This window comes from Oncorhynchus kisutch, linkage group LG11 (genome assembly GCF_002021735.2).
Source record: "Oncorhynchus kisutch isolate 150728-3 linkage group LG11, Okis_V2, whole genome shotgun sequence".
NCBI lineage: Eukaryota > Metazoa > Chordata > Actinopteri > Salmoniformes > Salmonidae > Oncorhynchus > Oncorhynchus kisutch.
Genome location: NC_034184.2, coordinates 48,012,176 through 48,035,725, shown reverse-complemented (window position 1 = coordinate 48,035,725; position 23,550 = coordinate 48,012,176). Strand labels below are relative to the sequence as shown.

The 23,550-nt window shown below is 41.7% G+C and overlaps 1 long non-coding RNA gene across 1 annotated transcript; it reads right to left on the bottom strand.

The window, feature by feature from the left end:
* Positions 1-11,806: 11,806 nt before the first annotated feature.
* LOC116376141 (uncharacterized) lies at positions 11,807-16,996 on the bottom strand. The gene is made up of 3 exons (XR_004211528.1): positions 16,915-16,996; positions 16,662-16,802; positions 11,807-12,094 (listed from the first exon to the last, which is right to left on the bottom strand). It is a non-coding gene; the product is annotated as an uncharacterized LOC116376141 (long non-coding RNA).
* Between the last annotated feature and the right edge of the window lie 6,554 nt (positions 16,997-23,550).

The window sequence follows — 23,550 nt, the reverse complement described above, 5'->3', positions numbered from 1 at the left end:
CCAGGGCCAACCGCACCAGCATATGGTCTCGCAAGGGGTCTGAGGATCTCATCTCGGTACCTAATGGCAGTCAGGCTACCTCTGGCGAGCACATGGAGGGCTGTGCGGCCCCCCAAAGAAATGCCAAACCACACCATGACTGACCCACCGCCAAACCGGCCATGCTGGAGGATGTTGCAGGCAGCAGAACGTTCTTCACGGCGTCTCCAGACTCTGTCACGTCTGTCACATGTGCTCAGTGTGAACCTGCTTTCATCTGTGAAGAGCACAGGGCGCCAGTGGCGAATTTGCCAATCTTGGTGTCCTCTGGCAAATGCCAAACGTCCTGCACGGTGTTGGGCTGTAAGCACAACCCCCACCTGTGGACGTCGGGCCCTCATACCACCCTCATGGAGTCTGTTTCTGACCGTTTAAGCAGACACATGCACATTTGTGGCTTGCTGGAGGTAATTTTGCAGGGCTCTGGCAGTGCTCCTCCTTGCACAAAGGCGGAGGTAGCGGTCCTGCTGCTGGGTTGTTGTCCTCCACGTCTCCTGATGTACTGGCCTGTCTCCTGGTAGCGCCTCCATGCTCTGGACACTACGCTGACAGACACAGCAAACCTTCTTGCCACAGCTCGCATTGATGTACCATCCTGGATGAGCTGCACTACCTGAGCCACTTGTGTGGGTTGTAGACTCTCATGCTACCACTAGAGTGAAAGCACCACCAGCATTCAAAAGTGACCAAAACATCAGCCAGGAAGGATAGGAACTGAGAAGTGGTCTGTGGTCACCACCTGCAGAACCACTCCTTTATTGGGGGTGTCTTGCTAATGGCCTATAATTTCCACCTGTTGTCTATTCCACTTGCACAACAGCATGTGAAATGTATTGTCAATCAGTGTTCGCTTCCTAAGCGGACAGTTTGATTTCACAGAAGTGTGATTGACTTGGAGTTACATTGTGTTGTTTAAGTGTTCCTTTTTTTTTTTGAGCAGTGTATATAAGGCGGATTTTTTTTTACATGGTATGTATGGTACATTGAATTCTCTTTGGAAGAGGAGTGATGAATCGAGGTTCTTTGAGCAAAAAAAAAAAAGGCAAGTAAATGCAGTAGGTGTCACCTCATCAGTCAGTATGTGTTACACCTGTGCTGGTTGTCATGTTGATAATGGGAAGATGTTTCACCTGTGTTGACCCAGGTGATATTTAAGAGTGGCTGGCCTAGTGCTAATGAGAGATGTTGGGGAGAGCTACACTTCAGCTGTGGTGCGATTTCGAGCACAATTTATATACGTTTGAAAGAAGCCTGAGTTTTGGTGTGCCTACCACCCTGAGACTCAAGGTGCTCTTGAGAGATTATCAGACTTTTGCTTTGAGTTTGAGAGACTCAGATGAAGGGGTCCCTTTTGTGCTATTTGCAGCATGTGAGGTTGTTCAGGAATCTCTCGGGTTTAGTCCGAATTAACTCTTCCTTTGAGTTTGCTGAGAGAAGGATTGTTGCAGGGCGACCCCTTAAACAAATTTGTCAGAGCATGTTATCACTTTTCAATACAGATGACACCATGCCTGTGAGTTTGCCAGTGAGAATCTGGAGAAGGCGCAAACGAAAATGAAAGTTTGGTATGATCAAAAGGCCCGAAACCGCACTTTCGCATGGGGAATGTCCTGGTTTTGTTGCCCGTTCTCTGGGGTCACCGTTGCAGGTTCACTTTTCAGGCCCTTACCTCATAATGAATTTTTTTTAAAATCTGGATTACATCAATACCACACCAGAGCTCAGGAGAAACTCGGCTGTGTCATGTCAACATGTTGAAACCACACTTCATCCACTACGATCCGAGGCAAAGTTGGTGGAAACCAGTAATCATGTTCTGCCTGTGGCCATTGTTGGACTTTAGCACTTATAGCATGTAGGGTGCATCAATTGGTGTCACCTCATCAGTCAATATGTGTAACACCTCTGTTGGTTGCCATCTCGTTAGTGGGAAGGTGTTTCACCTGTGTTGGCCTAGGTGCTATTTAGGAGTGGCTAGCCCAGTGCTCCAGTGGAGCTTTAGAGATGTTGTGGAGAGCTACACTTGAATTTTTTATTTAAATGTTTTTATTTCACCTTTATTTAACCAGGTTGACCAGTTGTGAACAAGTTCTCATTTACAACTGCGACCTGGACAAGATAAAGCAAAGCAGTGTGACAAAAACAACAGAGTTTCACATGGGATAAACAAACCTACAGTCAATAACAACAAGGAAAATAGAAAAATCTATTTACAGTGTGTGCAAATGTAGAAGAGTAGGGAGGTAGGCAATAAATAGGCCATAGAGGCAAAATAATTACAATTTAGCATTAATACTGGAGTGATAGATGTGCAGATGATGATGTGCAAGTAGAGATACTGGGGTGCAAAAGAGCAAGAGGTTAAGTAATAATATGGGGATGAGGTAGTTGGCTGTGCTATTTACAGATGGGCTGTGTACATGTACAGTGATCAGTAAGCTGCTCTGACAGCTGATGCTTAAATTTAGAGAGGAATATATAAGACTCCAGCTTCAGAGATTTTTGCAATTTGTTCCAGTTGTTGACAGCAGAGTACTGGAAGGAAAGGCAGCCAAAGGAAGTGTTTGCTTTGGGGATGACCAGTGCAATATACCTGCTGGAGCGCATGCTATGGGTGGGTGTTGCTAGGGTGTGATTTTGAGCTCTACCTATTTAAGTTTTAAAGAAGCCTGAGGTTTGGTGTTAACCCCTGTTTGTTTTGCTCCATAGTCTTTTTGCTCTATCCTAAGTTGTTGTGGGCATTTCTTATAGTTTGTCATTGGAGAGGCAAACCTAGTGGGCATCCATGGTGGTTGTCTTTTAGAACCCATTACTAGGGGCTTTGCCAACTTTCAGTGGGTGCCTTTCAGAACCCGTTTTGAACCCCTTTCTGTATTGTTTGGTTGTTAGTGATTTTCTTTGTCAGTTCCCTTTGTTGTAACCAACATTTTGAGTTTGTCTTGTGGGAACATAACAGTTGAAAGCACAGAATCATCTCAAACGTCATTGTATGCTGTAGCATTAAGATTTCCCTTCAATGGAACTAAGGGGCTTAGCCCAAACCATGAAAAGCAGCCCTAGACCATTATTCCTCCTCCACCAAACTTTACAGCGGGCAATATGCATTGGGGCAGGTCATGTTCTCCAAGCATCCGCCAAACCCAGATTTGTCCATCGGACTGCAAGATGGTGAAGTGTGATTCATCACTCCAGAGAATGCATTTCCACTGCTCCAATGGTTGCGAGCTTTACAGCACTCCAGTCGACACTTGGCATTGTGATCTTAGGCTTATGTGCGGCTGCTCTGCCATGAAAACCCATTTCATGAAACTCCCGACAAACCATTTTTTGTGCTGACATTGCTTCCAGTTGCAGTTTGGAACTCTGTAGTGAGTGTTGCAACCGAGAACAGACGAGTGTTACGTGATTCAGCACTCAGCGGTCCCGTTCTGTGAGCTTGTGTGGCCTACCACTTCATGGCTGAGCCGTTGTTACTCCTAGACGTTTCCACTTCGCAATAACAGCACTTACAGTTGACTGGGGCAGCTCTAGAAGGGCAGACATTTGACGAACTGACTTGTTGGAAAGGTAGCATCCTATGACGGTGCCAAGTTAAGTCACTGCGCTCTAAAGTAAGGCCATTCTACTGCCGAAGTTTGTCTATGGAGATTGCAAGGCTGTGTGATCGAATTTATACACCTGTCAGAAACGGTGTCCACATACTTTTGTGTATTATTTCGTATATTATAGTATTTTTTGTTATACAGTTTATTTGGAAAGTATTCCGACTAGAGGTTGACGGATTATGATTTTTCAACGCCGATACCAATACCGATTATTGGAGGACCAAAAAAAGCAGATACCGATTAATCGGCCGTTAAATTTTTTTCGCTAATGCTAGTTATCATTGGCGCATGAAACTGGTATCCACAAGTTCATCTGACTCTGGGGAAGTAGACAAAGTCCCCAAAGTATCCCTTTAATCGGACCAAAAGTTTAAACTGAAAACACAAGACTGGGTTCCTATTTGGCATTCTGGCAGTACTTCTTCCATTTCAAAAAGATTTGCTCCCGAATCCTTTCTTGGTACCTACTAAATGTAACCTAGATGCCATCAACTGCCCACTTATATATCCTAATCACTCAACCGTGTTGTGTTTATTAGGCATGCAACAGAAAGCAAAAATTATAGTTTGTTATTGGCAAAGTCCAGTAGTCCTTCCATGTCAGTCCGTTGTCTTCTGTTTGGTTCCGAATGAACACAACCCAAGAAGGTGCATGTGAAATACCTGCCCTCTCCTACCTCCACCTCCAGGACATACTGTTTCCTGATGGAATAGAACAGGATGCACTCCTTGCTGAAGTCTCTGAAGCAATCCTTGTCATTGTCCCAGTTCATCTACGCAACATAACACAAACCTTCCAATTAGTCACTCTAGTCTAGAAGAACTTATTGATACAAATTGATCACATAATGATAGGACATGGTCATGGATAAGAATAGTTCACAGTTCACACCCCAATAGCCAAATGTAGGGTGAACATGGGCAGACCCTCCATACAAGGGGTGTAGTTGTCAAGCAGCAATGGCAAAACAGCAAGATTTCCTTCCTGCAAACAAGACATACTGATCTTATGGCCTGGTCATAGAGTGGTGCAAGCTCCAGCAACAATACAAGGTCACAAACTCACTCAGAGCCAAGTATTTGTGCATGTATTCTCAAAGTGTCTGATCTAGAATCAGGTCCTTCCTGTCCTTATCTTATTCATTATGATCTGAAATGCTAAACTGATCCTAGATCAGAACTCCCACTCTAAAACTATTAGTGAAAACAGGCCCAGAATCACAGCCTCTGGTTATAAGAAAAGTACCAATCTCTAGTATGGCACCTCAATTAATTTTCCAGGCATTGATGAGCGCCATACTTATAGATAACCACAAGATGCAAAGGTTGCCGAAGTCGTATAATATTTTGGGCCAGAATAGCTCTGGCTGAAAAGAAAAAAAGCTAAATATTCAGAACCTTGAGCAACCTCATATGAATACTTCTAGCATGTATTTATATATCAGAGAAATATCATATTAAAGCACTTCTACATGTAACTCTGTACAACGAATGTGCCATGTACATTAAGATATGTGGTTCTGACCTATATTTGGTGGTGTTGAGCAGAGTCCACTGGGGGTTGACACTAGGGTCGCCAACTTTCTCACTACCAAATAAGGGACAAAAGGTGGCGTGCCAGTGCACGGTGCCACGGCGGTGTAGGTATGGTATGTAGGTAGGTATGTCGTTGTATGTGTCGAACTGCTTTGCTTTATCTTGGCCAGGTCGCAATTGTAAATGAGAACTTGTTCTCAACTTGCCTACCTGGTTAAATAAAGGTGAAATAAAAATACATAAATAAATGGTGTTGTGTGAATGAATATACAGTGTATATCATATTCTTAGTCAATTGGAAAGGCAACACATTTTTATATTCCATTTAGTCTATAGCTTTACTTAAACTGTATCATTGTGTAAACTTATGTGAATAAATCTCAAAATAAATGATCAAAGAATTCACAATTATGACCTTCACAGCAACAAAAAAAAAACATTTCAAATGCAAAAGAGGAAAAGAGGGGCACGAGTCACTCACCAAGTCTACTTTTTCCATGGATATTTTTTTGCTGCTCTTGACTGATTCAAGCAGTCCTTTGTCCTTATGCATAGCCAGAGAGAAGTCCTTACATGACAAGTCACAGCTCACAGATATTTGAAGTTCATTTTTGATCAGCTCTGTCACAGAGCCTCTGTGCTACACATCCATTTCTTGAGTCTGACCATTTAATGGTCATCAGAGAGAAAATCCTCTCCACAAAGGCATTTGAGCCTGGCACACTGAGGACAAATGAGACAATCCTGAACATGTTGATCAAGTTGGCTTTCCCTGGGTTTTGGAAAACTGCCACCCACTTCTCACTGGTGGATTTTGTGATATTCTGTCTGTCTTTCTGTATTTCCTCCAGGCACAACACTCTTCATAGAGTTGGTCCATACTGACTGTTTCTGTCATTTTGAGGGCAACCACCACCTGCTCCAGGTCAGTGAAGGAGAGCTCCTCAGAGGCTGATCAGTTTCAGTTTCACCATTACATTGATAAGTGGTTTGATTTCTCACCAGAAAATGTATGTAATGACAGTGTCATAGAACTTCACAAAGTCCTGTTGCTGCTTGGACCTTTGTGCTGACAATTGCTTGTCCATCAGCTGCTTGGTCTGGTATCCAAAAAAACAGTTCTGTTTCCACTGAAACATCTTCATTTTGAAAATGTTGGACTTCCTCGTAAACATCTGTGATGCAGAGAGTTGTTTCCTCCAGCTTTTTTACGAGTTGGTCAAAAACACACCCCACGTTGTGGAAAAAGCACAGATAAATCTCAGCAGCTTCCGTTTTTTCTAAATACTCAAAAATACTCTTCAGCGCCACAGGACAGGTCTCCCCAAGGGACCTGAAGTACGAAGTAAGAGTTGGCCAGCTTTGCAGGAGACGATCGACAGCTGGATGAAGAGAGAGCCATCGTGTTCAAACATGTCGCAGAATTTCCCTCCATTCAATAACAACAAAGGCAAAAAATGCAGTCATTTTCTCTCTTCGGGAAGCAGATACTGAGAAGTGGCTGTAGATCTTTAAAACAATTGTCTCAATATCCACTGACAGCTGATCGCAGGTGTGCTTGCAGGCATTATGAGCTATGTGAGCTGGGCAATTAGCTTTCAGAATGCGATTGTTGGCACTGCTCAATAACTGGTAAACGGAGAGGTGTTTTCCAAACGCACACTGGAAACATGTTTATATTTCCCTTGTTTGAGGCATCACTGGCAACTGAGAAATAGAGGGGCTCACCTTCGGTTGTGGACAGATCATCCAAAATATCCCACACAGTGTTTGGTCCTAAAACATTCATTGTAATCGTCTCAGCTTTCGTTCTTCCCAAGTGCATCTTCTTCACACCATTTGAGTCATGAAAGAAAGCACCTTTGATCTTAACAAGACAGTCGGTGCTGTTGTAGCTGAGTCTGTGTTTAACCGTATGGTACGCAGTAACCATATGGTACGCAAGTAAGGCTTCACTTGCCGTGATTTTGTTATTTTCACGAAGAATGCACCGATATTGCTAGCACCTTCAGCTAATTTGGCCTTCTTGTGCATTTCTGTGGATGCATGCTGAGTTAGATCATTCTTTCCTCCATGGCCAATTGAAAATTCCCGAAGGCATAAAGTACAGAAAGCTTTCGTCGAGTCACCACTGACGGGCTTAACCCAAGTCTATTTTTGCTTCCTATTGTTTGTTGTAGCTGAACAGTATTTACTTTTTTGCAGGTTTATCCATATTTCCTTGATATGCCTAACCGACCGAACAGCAACAGAAATGACTTTGCAGGAATTTGGCGCGTGATTGGATGAATATAAGGGACATCCCGGCTAATACGCGACAGTTGGCAACCCCAGATGACACAGCCCATTAACAAGTGGTTCTGAAGCTTCTCGTTGTAGATCTGAGGAAGACCAAACATATATTTGCCAGGCTCTCAAACCAAATATTCTTCTAAGTGTTTTTGCCATCCTTAATTTACTAGCTAAATTACTAGCTGTTGTAATGAAGTAATTACAACAGTTCGAGTAACTTTCTTCACCTGGTGGTGTCAGCAAAGACACAATCACTGAGTATTATGGAATATCTATATGAACGACCGATAGACTTGAAAAGATTATCGGTTTTGACGATAGTCCCACTACTGTACATAGCAAAACTGCTGCTATGCCAGCCAACACTCACCGCCTGAGCCACGAACACTGGACAATGCAGAGGAATGTCTAGCTGGGAAAATCAGCAGCAGCAGCAAGATAGCTCATTCTCCAACAGAAAGGTGCAGTATGGAGAAAAGTATTAATTGACACAGTGACCAAAATCTAACTCATGCTGCAAATAAGGCTTGAGTCGACGTGTCCGGACATGCATGCAATAAGCAAACTATGTGACCTGTTACCAAATATTACGATGACTAACCCATTCATATGTGGTGTTAGCTAGCTAGCTACATTAACTACTATGCTAGCTAGCCTGCTAGATAAACATGGTGCTATGATATTTGATAGGAGATATTTAGCCAATGTAGCTAACTAACATTAGCTGGTTATCATTTTGAACATGCACCATTTTCAGCAAGGAGCCATCTGATTTGCTCTGTAACATTAGCTATTTACTGGTGTGCTAATCTGACCAGCCGCAGTCGTACCCGTAAATTGATAGTCTGATTAGATGATTGTCGTAATAGGGAAAGAAGTGTTTTAAAATGCCTAAATAAAGGTTGGCAATAGCTTTAGTTTAGTAAGAATCTTCCTGCATGTTTATGGACCAAGAACGCTGTAGATCACCGTGTGTGTTTCCGTTCTCAATTAAATTATTGGCAGATTTGAGTCATCATAATCCCATATATTAGCCAAGTACTATACATTTATACATACTCAGAATTGTTATTGGTGATATGGTGCTGCTACTGATAAACAACATTTAGAGACATACAGACAACTGAGTTTAAACAAAGTTGACATACATTATATACTAGGTAGAGTGAGCTTAGAGCTAGCTATAAGAGAATGAGCAGATATACAAATGTACAGTGGATATACAGTTGATATACAGTGGATGTACACATTTACAATATCAGTAAGAATACAGTATATCTAAATGCAGGGAGATGGACAGAGTGCAATGCAGTGTAGTGCAGTTATTTTGTGTGCAGTTCACAGATGGCTTGATGCGGTGTTCAGCATAGAGTGCATAGTCCTTTAGTTTTTATAGGCCAAATGGCCGGTTGGTGAGGGCAACAGCCCGGGGGAAGATACTTTTCAGGTGGCGGGAGGTTTTGATCATGAGTGACCTGAACCGCCTGCCAGAGGTGAATTTTTGGAGGAGGTGGTGACCGGGGTGGGATGGGTCTGCGATGATCTTTCCTGAACACTTCCTTGCCCGATTGAATTTCGTCCTGGCAACCAAATTGTTTAGAGATGAGTCCTGACAGCTAAAAATAATAATAATCTCCAAATCACAGAAAATTACTAAAAATACTTGTTTCATAAATTATCATAAATCATGATGTTACGTTGGACCAATTTGAATCGAATAGATATTTTTTATTCTCAAACTAACAGCAGAGCCTATATGATGTCCTTCCATACAGGTGTAACACGCAAGAGTGATGCTTCTATGCAAAAAAAGTTTGATCAGTAGGCTAATATAAGTCCCCAAATGGAAGGCAAACAGATTGTTTGTCATCTGTAGCACCATAGACTCCGCTGAGCAGCTAAAACAACTCAATAACTGCATTGACCTGTATTGTAAATAGGCCTATGCCATCTTAATTTACCCAGTTTATCAAGAGATTTACCTTTAAAAAACATTATTACTTTATGTTGTTATGTAGTTAGATTGTTTTTTTATCAATGTCAAATGTACCATTTGATTTTAAAATTGCTGCTTTAATTAATGCATACAGGGCCTTCAGAAAGTTCACACCCCTTGACTTTTTCCACATTTTCTGGTGTTACAAAGTGGAATTAAAATGGATTTAATTGTAATTTTTTGTCAACTGTCTACACAAAATACTAATGTCAGTGGAAGAAAACATTTTTTTTAATAGAAAATAACACTAATACTGTATATCTTGATTAGATAAGTATTAAACCCCCTGAGTCATTACATGTTAGAATCCCATTTGGTAGCGGTTACAGCTCTGAGTCTTTCTGGGTAAGTCTCTTAGAGCTTTGCAAACCTAGATTGTACAACATTTGCCAATTATTCTTTTAACATTCTTCAAGCTCTGTCAAGTTGGTTGTTGGTCATTGTTAGACAGCCATTTACAAGTCTTGCCATAGATTTTCAAGCCAATTTAATTCAAAACTGTAACTAGGCCACTCCGGAACATTCAATGTCGTCTTGGTAAACAACTCCAGTGTATATTTGGCCTTGTGTTTTAGGTAATTGTCCTATTGTAAGGTGAGTTTGTCTTCCAGTGTCTGCTGGGAAGCAGAATGAACCAGCTTTTCCTCTAGGATTTTGGCTGTTCTTAGGTCTATACTGTTTCTTTTTATCCCCCCCAAAAACTTCCTTGCTGATGACAAGGATACCCATAACATGATGCAGCCACCACCATGCTTGAAAATATGAAGAGTGGTATTCAGTAACGTGTTGTGCTGGATTAGCCCCAAACATAACGCTTTGTATTCAGGACAAAAAGTACATTTCTTTGACACATTTTTTTATAGTTGTCACATTCTGACCTTTAGTTCCTTTGTTTTGTCTTTATTTAGTATGGTCGGGGCGTGAGTTAGGGTGGGCAGTCTGTTTGTTTTTCTATGTTGTTTTTTGTGTTCAGCCTAGTATTGTTCTCAATCAGAGGCAGGTGTCGATAGTTATCTCTGATTGAGAATCATACTTAGGTAGCCTGGGTTTCACTGTTGGTTTGTGGGTGTTTGTTTCCGTGTGAGTGTTTGTCGCCACACGGTACTGTTTCGGTTTTCGTTTTCATCACATCGTTTATTGTTTTGTATTTCAGTGTTCAGTTCGTTTTTAATAAATCGTCATGAACACTTACCACGCTGCATCTTGGTCCGATCCTTAGGATCTGCCGTTACAATAGTATTACTTTTGTGCCTTATTGCAAACAGGAGGCTTCCTTTTCACTCTGTCATTTATGTTAGTATTGTGGAATAACTAACATGTTGTTGATCCATCCTCAGTTATCCCCCCCCATCTACCAATAGATGCCCTTCTTTGTGAACCATTGGAAAACCTCCCTGATCTTTGAGCTTGAGTCAGTGCTTAAAATTCACTGCTCAACTGAGGGACCTTACAGAGAATTGTACATGGGGTACAAAGATGGGGTAGTTGTTTAAAAAATCATGTTAAACACTATTATTGCACACAGAGTGAATCAAAACTGTAACTGTAAACATTTCTAATAACATAATTCCACTTTGACATTATTATTTAATTATAAAAAATAAATGTAACCTTTATTTAACTAGGCAAGTCAGCTGGTCTCAATACCCTTCCTCGCACATGTGTCATGTTCTATGATCCTCTAAAGCCTAATTTCCATTGGAACTTTGAAGTCAACACAGGTTGGGCTGGACTTAGTGGGCAAGCTCGAATTGGGTTTCTACTTTCTAACGTTATCTAGCTAGCTAAATGGTTAGTGTCGTTGCTAGGATAACAAGTTAGCTAGCTAGCTAGCTTAATTCCTACCTTGCCTGTCCTTGCATTGGATATTAGCTGTAAAAATAAAGAGATTATATATATATATATATATATATATAACTCCCAGTATTATATAAATACCCAGTATTTAATTGGGTAAATCACCAACTTCTTGGCATCGCTGTGCCTTCAGTGTAATGTCATGAATGCTTGAACCAGGTTATGTAGACAAACAGTGCAATTAGCGCAACCAATGACAATAGTGAGGGGTGTGTCATAATTACATTTAATTAGAATGAATTGAGTGAAACTGTTAAACAATAGTTTATAGCATATTGAATATATTAGGCTATTGTTATCATATGGAAACAAATATTGTACATAATATTAGCATCAACATACATTATTGTTTAATTCAATTTAACACATTTGTGTGTGTGTGTGTGTGTGTGTGTGTGTGTGTGTGTGTGTGTGTGTGTGTGTGTGTGTGTGTGTGTGTGTGTGTGTGTGTGTGTGTGTGTGTGTGTGTGTGTGTGTGTGTGTGTGTGTGCGCGTGTGTATATATTTATTTGTTACCTATTTCACTACATTGTTTTGGTTCAACCATAATGCATAATAAGCATCATCAACAGGGGGGAACATATTGGGTGTGTCCATTTATAAGACTTGTTCATAAAAGAGAGAACTGTTCATAAGAAGGGCCTGAGATCAAAGTCAATATTCAGATCACTAGGGGTCAATGTTTTTAGATATATCCAGTAAGCCTCCCTTTGTAGTGGTAGGATCTCGGTGTTACCACCTCTCCTTGGTAGAGCAACATGCTCAATGCCTGTGTATTTGAGAGAAGAGATAGGATGGTTAGCTTCAACAAAGTGAACTGCTACTGGATAGTCAATGTTCTGTCACCTGATTGAGCTGCGGTGTTCAGCTATGCGTTGTTTGTATTTTTGTTTGTTCTACATAGGCTTTCCCACATGAACAGGTGATGAGATAGATTACTCCCTTGGTCTTGCATGAGATGGATTTTTCGACTGGCTATTAGCTAGCCATCTAACCAAGCATACCAGACGACAGGTTTGATATGATGTAGCTAGCTAGCTTTCAATAAGACCTGGCCAGCTAAAACTTCTGCTAGCTAACAGTAGCTAGCCAGCTTTTTTCAATTCTGATTTGCTAGCTAACGTTAGGTAGCTAGCATTCTAGGACTAACTGTTCTCATAAAAGTTTATTTTGTAGTGCAAAAATTAATGAAGGATCCAGCTATGGTGGTAATTGGTATCATGTCTGACTACTGCAGTACTGCTTGTCTATGTGCAAGCTAACAGCAACAGGACCAGATGAGCTAGCAAAACATGTTGTCAGCATCCAGCAGTGTTCAGCTGATGGTTGCATACTAATCGAGCGAGCACAAGTTTTGAAAATGGGCTGCGCTGGCCTGGGTTTACCCCTGACTGCACTCGAATTTGAGAATTCCATTCCACCCAGCTCGAATTTGACCCTAATTTTAAGCGCCAGTGGAAACGGGGCTTTATTCAGCTCAACGAAGGCTATATAAACACACACAGAGAAAATGTTTCCTGTTAATCTTTGAACTATTGATTCCAGAGGTGTCTGACCTCTCTGGCATCACTCATGCTCTTTCTGGAGCTGCTCCACCTCCACATTCAGGCTGAGGGAAAACAAGGGGCGCAACTTTAGTTTTAGAAGTGGGGGAGGCATTAATTTTTTTTAAGTGTCCAGTTGGATAAACACTCCAAACAGTCTACCCGACCGCTCGGAGGCGTCTGCATGGTCCTAAAGCACACCGTTGCCTTGTTTTGTATCACATTCCAATGATAAAACTGGGGGAGACAAAAATGTAATTGTGACATGCGTAATGTTATGTTTGCACTGTTTCCCCCTATCAGTGAACAATGTGTGGGGAAATAATAGAGATGTGACTTAGCAGGATCAACAAGCTGCTTTGTGAGCTCGAGAGTTTGGTTAAGGGGGAGGGGAAGTAGATATTACAAATAGTTGACACATTGTGTCATACTGTGTGCATTCGACATCTGATTTACGGTTAAGAGATTCAGTTTCTCTTAGTGTTCTGGATAGATTTTGTATCCTACACTGTCCTTTATGCTGTACACATGAAACATGACCTAATTAGAACGTTTGGTAGCATGTACAGTGCCTTCGGAAAGTGTTCAGATCACTTGACTTTTTCCAAATTTTGTTACATTACAGCCTTATTTGGAAATTGATTAAATAGTTTTTTCCCCCTCATCAATCTACACATAATGACAAAGCAAAAACATTTTAGCAAATTTATTACAAAAAAAAACCATAGGGATGGTGCAAGGTTTCCTCCAGACAAGACACTTGGAATTCAGGCCATCTTGGTTTTATCAGACCAGATAATCTTGTTTCTCAGGGTCTGACTCCTAGCGGGCTGTCATATGCCTTTTTTAGTAAGAAGTGGCTTCCATCTGGCCAATCTACCATAAAGGTCTGATTGGTTGGAGTGCTGCAGAGATGGTTGTCCTTTTGGAAGGTGTTCCCATCTCCACAGAGGAACTCTAGAGCTCTGTCAGAGTGACCATTGGGTTCTTGGTCACCTCCCTGACCAAGGCCCTTCTCCCACGATTGCTCAGTTTGGCCAGGCGGCCAGCTCTAAGAAGAGCCTTGGTGGTTGAAAACTTCTTCCATATAAGAATGATGGAGGCCACTGTGTTCTTGGGGACCTTCAATGCCGCAGAAATGTTTTGGCACCCTTCCCCAGGTCTGTGCCTCGACACAATCCTGTATCGGAGCTCTACGGCCAATTCCTTCGACCTCATGGCTTGGTTTTTGCTCTGACATGTACTGTCAACTGTGGGACCTTTATATAGACAGGTGTTTGCCTTTCCAAATCATGTACAAAAGCATCAAATAGCCCCTGTGATATGCACGTTTTTAGGGAAGTTAGGAACCAACAGGCAGTTCGGAAAGCTAAGGCTAGCTTTTTCAAACAGAAATTTGCATCCTGTAGTACAAACTCAAAGAAGTTCTGGGACACTGTAAAGTCCATGGAGAATAAGAGCACCTCCTCCCAGCTGCCCACTGCACTGAGGCTAGGAAACACGGTCACTATCCACAATAATTGAGAATTTCAATAAGCATTTTTCTACGGCTGGCCATGCTTTCCACCTGGCTACCCCTACCCCGGTCAACAGCCCTGCGCTCCCCACAGAAACTCGCCCAAACCTCCCCCACTTCTCCTTCACCCAAATCCAGATAGCTGATGTTCTGAAAGAGCTGCAAAATCTGGACCCCTACAAATCAGCCGGGCTAGACAATCTGGGCCCTCTCTTTCTAAAATGATCCGCCGAAATTGTTGCAACCCCTATTACTAGCCTGTTCAACCTTTCATATTGTCTGAGATTCCCATTGGAAAGCTTCCACGGTCATCCCCCTCTTCAAAGGGGGAGACACTCTAGACCCAAACTGCTACAGACTTATATCTATTCTACCCTGCCTTTCTAAGGTCTTTGAAAGCCAAGTGAACAAACAGATTACCGACCATTTCGAATCTCACCGTACCTTCTCCTCTATGCAATCTGGTATCAGAGCTGGTCATGGGTGCACCTCAGCCACGCTCAAGGTCCTAAACGATATCATAGCCGCATCGAAAAGAGACATTACTGTGCAGCTGTATTCATCGACCTGGCTAAGGCTTTCGACTCTGTCAATCACAACATTCTTATTGGCAGACTCAACAGCCTTGGTTTCTCAAATGTTTGCCTCGCTTCATTCACCAACTACTTCTCCGATAGAGTTCAGTATGTTAAATCGGAGGGCCTGTTGTCCGGACCTCTGGCTGCTGGTGATTCTTTGATCCACCTCTACGCAGACGACACCATTCTATATACCTCTGGCCTTTCGTTGGACACTATTAACTAACCTCCAGGTGAGCTTCAATGCCATACAACTCTCCTTCTGTGGCCTGCAACTGCTCTTAAATGAAAGTAAAACTAAATGCATGCTCTTCAACCGATTTCTGCCTGCACCTGCCCGCCCGTCCAGCATCACTACTCTGGATGGTTCTGACTTAGAATATGTGGACAACTACAAATACCTAGGTATTTGGTTAGACTGTAAACTCACCTTCCAGACTCACATTAAACATCTCCAATCCAAAATTAAATCCGCTTCCTATTTCGCAACAAAGCATCCTTCACTCATGCTGCCAAACATACCCTTGTAAAACTGACCATCCTACCGATCCTCAACTTCGTCGATGTCATTTACAAAATAGCCTCCAACACTCTACTCAACAAATTGGATGCAGTCTATCACAGTGCCATCTGTTTTGTCACCAAAGCCCCATATACTACCCACCACTGCGACCTGTATGACCTTGTTGGCTGGCCCTCGCTTCATACTCGTCGCCAAACCCACTGGCTCCAGGTCATCTTCAAGTCTCTGCTAGGTAAAGCCCCACTGTAGAACGTGCTCCAGAAGGTATATCTCACTGGTCACCCCATAAGACAATTGTTCCTTTGGCCGCCTCTCCTTCCAGTTCTCTGCTGCCAATGACTGGAACGAACTGCAAAAATCTCTGAAGCTGGAGACTCTTACCTCCCTCACTAGCTTTAAGCAACAGCTCTTGGAGCAGCTCACAGATCATCTGTAAATGGCCCATCCAATCTACCTCATCCCCATACTGTATTTATTTATCTTGCTCCTTTGCACTCCAGTATCTCAACTTGCACATTCATCTTCTGCACATCCTACCATTCCAGTGTTTAATTGCTATATTGTAATTACTTTGCCACCATGGCTTATTTATTGCCTTACCTCTCTTATCCTACCTCATTTGCACATGCTGTATAAATATTTTTCTACTGTATTATTGATTGTTTGTTTGTTTATTCCATGTGTAACTCTGTGTCGAACTGCTTTGCTTTATCTTGGCCAGGTCGCAATTGCAAATGAGAACTTGTTCTCAACTGGCCTACCTGGTTAAATAAAGGTGAAATAAATCAAATAAAAATGTAATTTACCACAGGTGAACTCCAATCAAGTTGTAGAAACATCTCAAGAATGATCAATGGAAACAGGATGCATCTGAGCTCAATTGTGAGTCTCATAGCAAAGTGTCTGAATACGTAGGTAAATAAGGTACATCTGTTTTTTTGTATTTTTATACATTTGCTAAAATAAATAAAAACATTTTGTTTTGTCATTATGGGGAATTGTGTGTAGATTGCTGGGGATTTTTTTAATTTATTCAACTTTAGAATAAGGCTGTAATGTGGAAAAGTGAACGGGTTGGAATACTTTCTGAATGCACTGTATGTTTTGAGTGTCAAACTCTATGAAATGTCTCTCTTTTGAGTGGGTGGGGTTGAACAGTTTGGTGTGACTCTTACCGGTCAGTTTCAGCCTCTCTCTGCTTTAGCTCCTCCTCTGTCCTACTCTGTTGCTCCGCCTTCATCTTCCTCAGCATGGAGTCAATGGCACTCAGATCCCAGTTCCGTAAAATGGTAATCACAGCCATCCCAAGAAGCCACCTGGAACATGCCAACAAACACATAAGCCCAAACAAGGCTTGTAAAACACAAATACAGACACCCTCTGTCTCTCTCTCGTTCTCAAACACACACATACACAGAGATATAGAACCTTGATTATTGCATGCCTGCTCTGGAGTGCTGACAGCACCTGCGTGGGTCCTCGGGTCTGCCCCCAGCTGAACTGCTCCAAGATGGCCCCCAAAAAGGAGCTCTGTAGATTGGCTGCCATCCAAACACACCCTATTAAAAAAAAACACTACCTGGCATACTTCTGCAATTGCTAAGGCCTTAGGCATGGACACCTAACTCCAATACTCAGAAGTTGTTTGCCTGCTGGAGGAAGTTTGCATATGACCTATGCTCCACAAAGAAAGGGTTTAAGTCAAGTCATGCCTTTTTGCCTATCAATAGTTTGTATGTGTCAATGGGAATTGGTGGGGGAACACTCAATCTCACCTAACCAAGAGCTAATATTTCTGTTAGCGCTGTATTATCTCACCAGTGTGTTCTCTCCACCAATAGGGTGATAACCTCCGGCTGATCCCACCTTCTGCTTCTGACACTGATGTGTTGCTGATGGCATCTGTGATGTTGATCATGCAAAGTTGGTTTAGCAGCCACTGGCACGTTTTGTGTCTCTGTCATAGACCTAGATAAGTACCAAAGCAAAATGATGTTAGAAATGTCCTGTAAATGTACACTGAGTGTACATAACATTAAGAACACTTGCTCTTTCCATGACACGATATGATCCCTTATTGATGTCACTTGTTAAATCCACTTCAATCAGTGTAGATGAAGGGGAGGAGACAGATTAAAGAAGGATGTTTATGCCTTCAGACAATTGAGACATTGAATGGCACACTTACACAAGAGGGTGAATGGGCAAGAACGGGGTATGGTAGTACAGTAGGTGTCGTATACTCCCTCTAGGTCATCAGGCTGCTGATTATCCCGCACAGCTGTCACCATCGTCTCGCGCACCTGCGCCTCATGACACTCACCTGGACCATCACCTCTTTAATTATCTTCCCTCTATTTGTCACTCCTCTTGGTTCCTTCCTCTGGTGTTATTGATTCTGTTTTCATGTCGGTGCGTTGTTTGTGTTCATTGTTTCTTTTATGTATTAAAACACTCACTCCCTGAACATGCTTCCAGACTCTCAGCGCACTCCGGGTGCACCGGTTTCAGTGTGTCAAGAACTACAACGCTACTGGGTTTTTCATGCTCAACAGTTTCCCTTATTTATCAAGAATGGACCACCACCCAAATGTCATCCAGCCAACTTGACACAACTGTGAAAAGGATTGGAGTCAACATGGGCCTGCATCCCTATGGAAGGCTTTCGACACCTTATTGAGTCCATGCCTCAAAGAATTTAGGCTGTTCTGAGGGCAAAGGGGGGTGCAACTTAATATTAGGAAGGTGTTCCTAATGGTTTGTACACTCTGTGTATACTATATGGATTATATTGATGCCACAATAATAAAGACAAAGAAAAACATTTTTCCAAGTTATGGAGAAGTAAATCATTGTCACTTGCCACACAAACATTTTTCACAACAGCTTTTTCACTTTAGTATGTGTGCATCTATAAAAAATAAAAAAAAGTCAATTACTCATGTCTTCATTACACGTCCCCACAGATCTTACAGATATCAGTCACACCACCTTTGGAATTGCTAACACTGCTTCCAGAAGTCGGGTTCGTAGAAATTGCTCTTCCCTTCTTCCTCTTGTCCTCCTCCTGCCTTTCATGCTCTGCCTATTCCTGTTCTCTTTGTAGTAGTGCCATAAAAGACTGCAGGCCAATCAAAACACACTTATCAGGGCACACACACTTCTTCTAATTTTCAGAAACAATGGCGTCACATTGATTGTACGCTGCAACACACTCATAGGCACACTCACGGATGCTATTTAAAAGAAGAACAAAGGAGGAGATCTGAGTCAACGTGTAATGCCAAGAGTTCTATGACTCAGAATTTAACATTTTAAAATGTTAATATGCTTTATAAATCCAAACCTAACACCATTATCATAGCTAATTAGCTAAAGCATCTTTCTCAATGTTAGAAGGTAGGTTGGTAGCCTAGTGGTTGAGTTGTGCCAGTAACCGAATGGTTGCTGGTTTGAATCCCGTGCCAGCTAAGTGAAAAGTCTGTTGATGTGGCACTTAACCCTAATTGCTCCTGTTAGTTTCTCTGGCTAAGAGTGTCTGCTAAAATGTAAATGATCCATAAGGTCTTTGTAGTTCTGTTTGCCCTTCTGTCTCCCACCCCGCTCTCACCTGGCCAGCAGGCCTTGAGTGGCCCACTGGATGGTCACTGCAGCTAGCTCCTCTGGAGTCGGCTCTACATAAACAATAAACATGCATACAGTTAGGAAAAACAAGTCCCTATTATTATTCAAATCTATAAATATGAAATAGTGTGTACGGTGTAGTTTAGCCTCAGTGCAGACTTATTGTATTTTCTTTGTATGTCAAGATGTATTTCTTCATTGCCTTTGTAACCAGGTACATTATTGAGAACACATTGTCTTTTACAATAACAAGAGCAAAACCGCAAAGCAATAGACTAACACAACAACACCCGTGCAGACAATAGAGCATGACCACAGTATACATAAGATTGTACAGTCGACTTTACCGCCTAATCCTATCTGTACAGCCCAAATATTTATTTTACCTGGAGTATTCGGTTCCTTTGTTCTGTTCAATATGGTGACCTTGACCTTTCTGTTATCATAATATCTCACATAGGCCTATGTGTTTATATATGGTTTGTAAATGTTTAGGTTTTTTTTAAAGTATTAAATGGTATTGAATTGAAATTTAGAATACATACAAGGTATGTGTTTCATATAGCTTCATGAATATCATCAGAGGGCTCCAGAAATAATTGTTAATTTGCTGACTAAATTAGTATGGCAACGGTTGTCAAAACAATGAATCCTGCTCTATGGTATGTCGCGAGTCGACAATCTATCTACTGCTCCCGTGTGTGCCTTGGGAGGTGCCTGCAGGAAACAATGAGGGATTGTTTTCAAGCTTCCACTTGAGTGAGTTGCATCACTTCCTTTGACCACATCAGACTCCCTTGGGTTTACGAAGAGACAATTGTGTAATTTAGGCCTAAGTAATGTGTCCACTGACTTTCTCATAAATCATGTTTAATAAATAGAGTGCATTCTGTTCTGCCACAGGCGGGATGGGACACAAGACACCAACCTTCTGCATAACAACAAATAATGCAACCGTGATAGACTATATTCTATTGCTCTTTTGGCTATCACGCCTGGAGCGACAGTAGCTTTTAAGATCTTAGGGAAGGTATGATGTCACCAATGTACCTCAGCCAACCTGTGAGTCTCACTTCAACTACACAAGCATTATGCACACAGATCTCAATTTAGGATTAAGGCCTAGGTGTACGAGGACATTCAAATCAGATCTTTACATTGTTGCAATGGAAGTAAGACAAAGGTAAATTGCCCAAATGACTCATTTTCGATTTGGGCAAATGCCAAATGGGCTGGTCCATTTTTAGCCAAGGGGGCCAGAATGGTCCGGTGTGTTAAAAATGCCAGGGCCTATTTCTGGTCCTAGTCTGCCCCTGCAATTAGCCAATAAGAGATGGTGGTTTCAAACCTCTCCAACTAGTTGTTGGTGTTAGATTCACTTCCTGAAAGCTTGCTGGTGACCATGGTAACACCTGTGCGGATGGATGCGGTAAAGAGGTCAATGGAACGCAGACTGGGGGGGATAGAAGCACGTCGGATTGACACACATTCAACAAATCTGATCTAACAAAAAGCGATATTCGCCAAATCTGTCATGATTGATTTATGTAATGACCCACAATGTGGTTACTAAAGTCCAATTTGGATGTATTAGACTGTTTTTGCTGCAGAACATTTAGAAGTAGTACGTTTTCAGGTTTAGAAGAAGTAACTGCTAAACTCCCATTCGTAAAAGCTGACAGCATAGCTAGCATAGAGAAACTGGTGATGGTAATCAAATATGTTTTTTAAAGGGATAATCCATCACAAACCACACATTTTCTATGATTAACAGTGTTGAACAGTTAAATAACACTAATATGTGAACACATTTTTTATTTTGTCAATATAACAAAGTTGGTGGCAACATCATTGTGGAAATATGTTGCAGCTCAGTCTAATACAAAACCCACAATGCAATGCTCTCTCTGGGCTGGCTGGCTAGCTAGCTAGCTAGGTATGGTAAACATACAGTTGAAGTCCAAAGTTTACATATGTAACCGGTGTGAAATGGCTAGCTAGTTAGCGGGGTGCTCGCTAATAGTGTTTCAATCAGTGACGTCACTCGCTCTGAGACCTTGAAGTAGTTGTTCCCCTTGCTCTGCCTTTAAACAGCTTGGGAAATTCCAGAAAATTATGTCATGACTTTAGAAGCTTCTGGTAGGCTAATTGACAACATTTGAGTCAATTGGAGGTGTACCTGTGGATGTATTTAAAGGCCTACCTTCAAACTCAGTGCCTCTTTGCTTGACATCATGGGAAAAAGAAATCAGTCAAGAACTCAGAAATGTGTAGACCTCCACAAGTCTGGTTCATCCTTGGGAGCAATTTCCAAATGCCTGAAGGTACCACGTTCATCTGTACAAACAATAGTACACAAGTATAAACACCATGGGACCACGCAGCCGTCATATCGCTCAGGAAGGAGACGCGTTCTGTCTCCTGGAGATGAACGTACTTTGGTGCGAAAAGTGTAAATCAATCCCAGAACAACAGCAAACGACCTTGTGAAGATGCTGGAGGAAACAGGTACAAAAGTATCTATATGCACAGTAAAACGAGTCCTATATCGACATAACCTGAAAGGCCACTCAGCAAGGAAGAAGCCACTGTTCCAATACCTCCATACAAAAGCCAGACTATGGGGACAATGATCGTACTTTTTGGAGAAATGTCCTCTGGTCTGATGAAACAAAAATAGAACTGTTTGGCCATAATGACCATCGTTATGTTTGTAGGAAAAAGGGGGAGGCTTACAAGCCGAAGAATAACATCCCGACCGTGAAGCACGGGGTGGCAGCGTCATGTGGTGGGGGTGCTTTGCTGCAGGAGGGACTGGTGCACTTCACAAAATAGATGGCATCATGAGGAACGAAAATGATGTGGATATATTGAAGCAACATCTCAAGACATCAGTCAGGAAGTTAAAGCTTGGTCGCAAATGGGTCTTCCAAATGGACAATGACCCCAAGCATACTTCCAAAGTTGTGGCAAAATGCCTTAAGGACAACAAAGTCAAGGTATTGAAGTGGCCATCGCAAAGCCCTGACCTCAAACCTATAGACAATTTGTGGGCAGAACTGAAAAAGCGTGTCCGAGCAAGGAGGCCTACAAACCTGACTCAATTACACCAGCTCTGTCAGGAGAAATGGGCCAAAATTCACCCAACTTATTGTGGGAAGCTTGTGGAAGGCTACCCGAAATGTTTGACCCAAGTTAAACAGTTTAAAGGCAATGCTACCAAATACTAATTGAGTGTATGTTAACTTCTGACCCACACTGACTTCAACTGTATAATAGACAGTAGCAGCAGTGTGTGTGTGTGTGTGTGTGTGTGTGTGTGTGTGTGTGTGTGTGTGTGTGTGTGTGTGTGTGTGTGTGTGTGTGTGTGTGTGTGTGTGTGTGTGTGTGTGTGTGTGTGTGTGTGTGTGTGTGTGTGTGTGTGTGTCTGTGTCTGTGTGTAAAGAGTCAAAAAGAGTAAACGGTTCAATGCAGATAGTTCGGGTAGCTATTTGGTTAACTATTTAGCAGTCTTATGGGTTGGGGGTAGAAGCTGATCAAACAAACAAGAGATTTAAATGCATTTGTATATGATTTGTTTATTTATATCAAACCAACACTTTACTTTTTTATGCAAATGAATTTAGAATCGTTAGCACTTTTTTAATGTTTCTATGACAATCAATGCAAATGTTATTGTGAACAAGAGATTTAAATGCATTTCTATATGATATCATTACTTTATCTAATCATCACTTAACTTGTTATGCAATTCAAAGATTGTAAAAGTTGGCCAGACCTTTTTAGAGTAATTATCACTTGTTTTGATGTTTCTACGGCAATCAATGCAAACGTCATTGTGAACAAGAGATTTAATGGAGAATGTATGTTGTGTCTAATAGAAAACCTTCTTTACCTCGGTGATATACCGATCCCATACACCGATCCCATACATCCAGTGGAAACATCATAAAAGACGTGAAGATTTTTCCCCTGCACAAAAACAGCTGTCTGTCCCAAGCTCAATAGGCTAGTTGATACAATGTTACAAGTTCGCTAGTGACAGCTTCGTGCTGGACACAGTTTATTAATTTGATGCAATGTTGCACTTTACTAGAGATACCTCAAGTCAAGACAAATAGAAAGTGAGGCAGACAGGCCGAGTAGAGAACTGAATTCAACTGAAAGAACCTGTTTTTTTCATCAGGATATTTTCTTCTGTTTTTATTTGTTGGCTTTAGGCCTAAATATTTTACTTAGTTGATGATGGAAGTTATAGGCCTACTGCTGCGTTGGCCTATCTCTAAGTTTCATGCGCTCATTTATTTAGTGGCAAATGGATGAAGGTTTATCAGTGTGTATGGTGCTCGCTCCTGCGTTACTTTATTTTTTATTTTTTTAATCATGTTAATTCAGATTTGTATGATTAACCAGGTGACAATGATTTAGAAAAACGAAGAC